The following is a 7,289-nucleotide window of genomic DNA, read 5'->3' on the forward strand; positions in this document are numbered from 1 at the left end:
TGACAAAGAAGATTAATCAGAACTGGCTTTGACAAGCAATGTGGCATTTGGACAAGAACAAACTGGGAGGAGGGTAGAGAGAATAGTGCAACAAGGAATGAATGGAAACCCAAAATCTCTGTAAATGTTTATGAAAATTAATAAAATATAGAAAAAAAAAGAAGCTGCACTGCAATCATGAAGAGATGCAATTCAAATCCACCAGCTGCTCAGCAAGGGAAGGATGGGCAATCTCTTCCCAGGTGATCAAATGCCTCTGAAAACCCACCAGAGGTTTAGCTATGGGTTGGTTCTGACTTGATGGTACACACAATAATAAAATTAAATCATTCTAATTTTCCCAAATAATTGTTTACTTAAAAGTATCTTTTCCTGCTATTTAAGACATACATAAATCTCTATAATCAAACATCTTAAAGAATCTGAATATTTACTAACAGCTCTAACTTTTGAAGTTTTGTTTTTATATATTAAAAATATCAAATATGTAAACTCACAACTTATGATTATCTTTGGGTTTTGGTTTTGGCAAGTGTAAATACACAATTAGTAGCAATTTAATATTTCCCCTGTTTCTTTTTTATTTTGGGAGTACCTGAATGTGTCACCTGTACTGGATATTTCTGGACTTTATACATAATGACAGATCACTACTAATGATCATTTAATTTTCTCATTTCTCTGGGCAGGAAGGGAGAAAGGAGGAAAAGAAAGTAAAAAAAAAAAAAGAAACAAGAAGAAGCAAGTTTAGGGTATATAAAGCCATTAGAGAACTGCCAGAAGTTCAACTTGGGTTTAAAAGAGAATTGTGGCATAAGGAAAATCATTTCTGATGTCAGATGGATCCTGGCTAAACGCAGAGAATACCAGAAGAATGTCTATTTGTGTTTTGTAGATTATGCAAAGGCATTTGACTATATGGATTATAACAAATTATGGCTAACACCAAGAAAATAAGAATACCAGAACATTTAATTATACTCATTGTTGTTATTGAGTACCACTGAGTTGGAATTAACCCATAGCTGACCTTTTAGCTGGTTTACCAGAGGCAGTGAATTACACAGGAGGAGATTGCTGATCCTTTTCCCGCAGAGCAGCTGGTGGATTCAAACCACATGCTTTCACGATTACAGTGCAGTTTCTTACGATATGAAACCCATATCTAGATCAAGAAGCTGTTTGCTGAACAGAGCAAGGGAACATGGCATGGTTTAAAATCAGGAAAGGTGTTGTATCTTTTCTTTATACTTATTCAATCTGTATGCAGAGTAAATCATTCAAGAAGTTGAACTCTTTGAAGAAGAATGTGGCATCAGGACTGAAAGAAGACTGATCAACAACTTCCATTATGCAGATGATACAACTTTGCTTGCTGAAAGTGAGGAGGACTTGAAATGCTTGCTGAAGAAGATTAAAGACTACAGCTGTGGTGGTAGAACTTTGAAAAATGGGTTTTTCTATTAATTGCATTAGCTTTTGCTGGGCAGGTGGCATGGTCTTCAGCTACCTCAACTGTGGACACATTGTCTTGCAGATCATCAACAATTGTGGGACTGATATAAGAGATAACACTTTCCACACTGTGACTGTGGCAAGATTGTGAAGAGAATATAGTGACATTAGTGGCAAGGTGTAGCTTGACAGAATCCTGGAGAGGGAGCCAAAGTTAAAGGTTTTGATTCTGGATCACTGAATGAAGAGCTGATTTGTGATTGCTATGAGACAAAGCTCTTGAGTAAGGAAACCAGAGGTTTATTTGTGCTGTTGAACGGAACCTAGACTTTTACTTGTTGTGTAAGAAGTTATCTGTATTACTTGAAGAATTGTGTAAACCTGGACTTTCCCTACAAGAGGGCTTTATTAAGGCCTTTGTCTCTCCTACCTTAACTCCAGTCTATTTGCCTATTAATAAACCTCACAACTGTGAGTAAAGTCTGTGAGTCAATTTATAACAAACATTGGGCCCAATGATTTAATCAATCTTGCCCTTATTGTAAAAGATCTCATTAAATGTAGACAGGCAATCCAAATTAAAATTTGTTTTAAGAAGATGAGAAAACTTAATTTGCCAGCCTTCTGAGATGGATTAAAAGGCAAACTTGTTGGGCAATGCTATATTTTCTTATGTATTTTCTCTTATAGACTTGGAATGGAAAGTGACAAAAAATAGAAAAAGAGGAAAACAGTATCTGAAAAAATAGTAAGATTTTTCTGAACAATTATAGGAGTTTCCAAGGCTCATCTGATAATCAAAGAGTTGCCAAAAGATAATCTTAATTCCTTGAACACAAAATAAATTCAGTATTAGAAGTTTCCACGGAGATATTGGACCTGAGTGCCAGTGCTGAACTTGCTTCATCATTAGAGTGGGGGACACCACTGAAAAATGAACTCATGGAGCCCAAAAGAGTACGTGTTCTGTTCGAGCTATTCCAGGGGACTTCAGGAGTATCAATTAATAGTCATTTTTAAAAAAAAAAAACAACTAGAAAAATATTTTGATCAAGTAAAGTTAAACTTTTGGACTTCTTAAAAGTAAAACTTGACTGTGTTAGTAGTACTTCAGTAAAAGAATGCAGAGATAAATCGTTCTAGAATTTTAGAGACCTGGTCTTACATGTTTTAAAACAAGTTATGCTTTAAACTACAATCTCTGGTTTAAGTCGCTGTTAAGGCCTATCTGTCCTTTAGAGCTCTTGATGTTTTGCTGTTGCTCTTTTGTTTTTTTGATTTTGGAGGTTTTTTTTTGAGAAAAGACAAATCTATATTAAGCATATTAATTTAAGATGAATATTATGTTTGTTGAACTTGGGTAGCTATTCAATCTTTATTTTAAATTTTGTGCATTATTCAACAGAGTACAGATTCATCAGGATATGTTCGTAAATTATGCAGTTCTTAAATTTTCTTTAATAAAAGCTTCCACCTTCTCAACTTCAATGAAGGTGAAAGTATTATACAGAGAGATGTGAATGCCTCTCAGGAGCCTATGTTGGTCCTTGTAAAGCTTATAAGAAATCCTTTTATTTATCTAGATCATCATCTTTGGTGTTGTCATTGTGAAATGGAATGTTCATCTTGCTTTTACTCTGGGGTTCCATTAAACATACATAGAGTTCTTGAAAGTTATTAATATCATGACACAGATCTGAACTATGGTGGAAGGTTCTATAAACTGTTTCTAGTTTCAGTTTTTATTCCATGAAGGAAGAAGACATTGCCCAAAAATGAACCCCAGTAGATTACCGTCGAATATCACTACCATGACCTCAGCAAATAGTCTTCTGAGCCCTAGCAAAATCACACTAAACTCAGAAATATCCCTTGACTTGGATAGGAACTTTGAGGACATATTATGCATCAAGTTGTTGTTGTTGTTGTATACCATTGAGTCAGAACCGACCCATAGCTGATGTCTGTGGGTTTTCAGTCAGTTAATCACACAGGAGGTGTTGCCCATCTTTCTACCACAGAGCAGCTGGTGAGTGATCCTTTAACATCAGGTATAAAATTGAATTCTGCTTCATGAACAGTCTCAGCTGATCAGTAGTATTCCTGATAATTTAAAGGGCATCTGGGCTTAAGTTTCAGGTGCTTGCTGTTGATGTTGATTGCCTTTGAGTCAAGCATGACTCATAGTGACCCTATGAACAAAAGGCCTGAAACTCTTCTACAACTATCAACATTTATCAAAGTTCATAGAGCTTCCAGAGGCACACTGTTTAGGAAGTGGACGCCACTGCTGCTTCCAATCAGGTACTTGGATATGTAAATTTTTTATGATTACCAAGTTTGGAGGGAGCTGTGATGGCCTAACTAGTGAAGAGTAGCATTATCAACCCAAAGATAGGAAGCTTGAATTCATCAGCTGCTCCATAGAAGAAAGATGAACAGTCTCCTTTCTTGTGTTTGACAGTTCCTGAAAGTGCACCTGAAAATTAGTTATGAGTTGGTTTCAACTCGATAGCAATCGGAAGGGATTTTTGTTTTTCTGTCTGTATGTTCTACCAAAGGATGGACAACATTCACAGTTCCAACCTTCTTGTCTTCTTCTACAACATTAGCTGACCAAACTCCTATCACCATGTATTTGTCACTTTACCTCTGCTTTTAGATCCATCAGGTTTAAGGAGGCTTCACTAGACGGGCTTCCTAGTACAAAAAAACCCAACAAACCAACCAACCAACCAAACAAAAAATCCACCAGCACACACACACACACACACACCCTCATAAACTATTATACAAAATGGGTGACTTTGGAAGACATTATGTTGAGTGAACTATTTCAGTCACAAAAGGACAAATACTGCATAATGCCACTGTTATAAAAATAGATTGACATGGGGGTTGTGGAGAACAAAGAAAAGAGGGGATAAATAATGTACACTGCAATGAAACAGATGAGGAAAAAACTGTTTAAAGGGAATATATGGTTAGGTATTATTTGCATGACAGTTCAGAATAAGAGCTGCATAGCAAAAGTGGACTCTGGAGGTTGAGGGGGGCAGGGCATAACAGGAGGAAATTGTGCAACAATGAAATTTTTTTTTCCTTTTTAGGGTTTTTTAAAAAAATTATCTTTTTTATTGATATTTTAATGAAAGTTGACAGAAAACTTGAATTTCTGTTCATTCATTGTGGAAAATGTGCAACATTTAAATTAATGGAAATCCAAGTTCTCTGTAAACTTTCATTAAAATCTCAATTACAAACACATAGACCAAGCCATATATCAAAAATAAACAAACAAAAACAAAAAAAAGAAAAACCACTTTTTAGTGGTCTGAAACTTCTAACAATTTCTGCACAAGTTTCTCTGTGGTGTTAATAAACTTCACAAAATCTAAAAATCTGTGGCTCATTTCAAGAACTCTAATCCAAACCCATATGTAATCTAAGAACTAGTAGAGAATCTTCAGTGCTACCTAGGATGGTATTCTTGTTGGCCTCCCTGAAGTTGACAACCTGTCAGGGGAATCTATGCTATGTTTCAGTGGCCCAGTGTCAGAGAAGGAGGGATCATATGGACAACTAGCATAACCTAGTGGTGGGGGATACCCTCACTTTAGAGTTACTGATTCCTATCAAATTGAAGTGAAAAATGTTTCTATCAGAGCTTGGCACTCTGATTCTTTCCAACTGCCTGTATAGGAAATATTTCCAAAGGAAGTAACTTTCTATTTTTATTTGGTCTCGTCCCATTCATTTATAAGGAGTTCCTGGTAGGGAAATCTATTTCAACGTATGTCTTTAAGTCTAAGCAGGTCTTTAAGTCTTAGTTTGTAGCTGTAACAGATTCACAGCTTTCTTATTTAGCTTTCTTTTTTTTTTGGTACGGGGGAGGGGTGAATCCATGTCTTTTTAATGGTGCAAAAGCTGCACATGCAATAAGTGAAGATAATTGTGATGAAGAACTTTTGTACATAAGTGTTATAGTAAATTGTTCAGTATGCCTTTTTGAACTGTTGGCTTTGATTTTCACCACATGGAAATGTGTGGTATTTGTGGTCTACCAAGATGTCTAATAAAATAAGTAGCACATTCTGAGTGGGGTCATCCACATAAGCTGTGGAGACCACTAATGTGAGTATTGGTCAGTTTTACTATTTCATCAGGCTTAAAGTAAGTGGATTCAGGGGTAGAAAGCAGGTTTCTCACTGCCTTCAAGAAGGAAGAAGCAGAAAGTATAGTACATCCATCAGTCTAGAGATTCCTTCATGAGACAGAATGAGACTGAGACTGACACTCAGTACCAGCAGCAGAGGTGGTGGGGAAGGAAGAGACCACTATGAGACAATTGAGCTAGACCTGCTTCTGCATAGACCAGAGCCAAGAACCTTGGCTAAGGCTAACTGGCAGAATGTGTAGTGGGCACATAATTGGCAGAACAAAAAGAGCTTTGCAACACTTGTCTGTACACAGGGAAAGGCCTTCATCCACAGACCAAGTTTCAGAGAGAACTTGCCTGAGAAGTTATCCAGATTGTAGCCTGAGGCGTTTCCAACTTATTAAATCCCTAATAAGCCACAATCATGAGTATTCTCTGTGTGTTCTGTTTGGCCACTGCAATGAATTAGCATGTTTAGCCACCAACTAGTGATATTTGTAGGACAACAGGTGACTGGGTTAGTGTTAGAATTCATAGTGGAAGGTGCAGAAGTGTAGGGCCGTGTCTAACCTCATAGAAATCTGCTTTGTGCTCTTGATCTCTGATGCAGATTCTTCCTTTTTGTGGAGTTAGTAATAGACCTTGTTGCTCTTCTGCCAAGCCACACTGCTTTTATACTAGAGGCTTGTTCATTCCTTTCAAAGTGTGAGGGCCAGTAGGACTTATCTGTTGGAAGTAGGAGTGGCAACCACTTCCTAAACTACATGCCTCTGGAAAAGTCTATGAACTTTGAGAAATGACAATAGTTATAGAAAGGCTTCAGGTCTTTTGTTCAGAAGGTCGCTATGAGTCATGCTTGACTGGACAGCAATCAACAACAGGAGTTGTCTCTAACCGAGGCATTCCTAAATCAGAGACTGCCTGTCAATATTAAAAATTTATCAAACATTATGACCAGTAGCAATTTCTTTTGACTTATTTTCTGAGAATCTAGGCTGAGAAAAATTAGACTGTCTCGAGGATTTCAAGATTCCTGTGAAAAGCAAACAAGTAAAATATTTTTTTCTAACATAATTAATAAAAGGCAAAATAAGATTAGAGATGACAGAATCACACTGGCCATTTTGTAATGTGAGCTATACTTTATGTGATTATCTTCAAGTAGTGCAAAACTGCCTTTGCCAAGAGTAATTTAATGATGCAATTTGAATGGAATCCTGGCATAAATACTCAACTCTTTGTATTTTAATAAAACACAGAAATTAAGCTTTCAGTTTAACTCACCAATATTAGAAACATTTCTTTCACCCATCTCAATGAGCCTTTTAGTTTGACAAGGCAGATTACAAAGGCAAATGTACAAAGGCAATATAGATTAGTAAAAAGAATAATCATACTGTACTATTACCAGTGTCAATAGAAAAATCTAAAGATCAAACAACGCCTTAAGAATACATGAAATTAGATAGCTTCTAATATTTGTAAAAATTGTGATCTGCAAGATAGAAAGAAATGTGGAAGGAATGCATGAAATGGTCAGGTACAAATGTTTTTGAACCAGATAGGAGGATATTTAAATATGGCAAGACACAAAGAAGCAAAACCAACAGAAATGAGGAGACAAGGTTGGCAATAGTTTGTTTTTTAAAAAAGAAAACTTTGATTTTATTATTTT

Source organism: Elephantulus edwardii, unplaced genomic scaffold (assembly GCF_000299155.1).
Source record: "Elephantulus edwardii isolate Elephantulus edwardi_28Jun2011 unplaced genomic scaffold, EleEdw1.0 scaffold00098, whole genome shotgun sequence".
Lineage (NCBI taxonomy): Eukaryota > Metazoa > Chordata > Mammalia > Macroscelidea > Macroscelididae > Elephantulus > Elephantulus edwardii.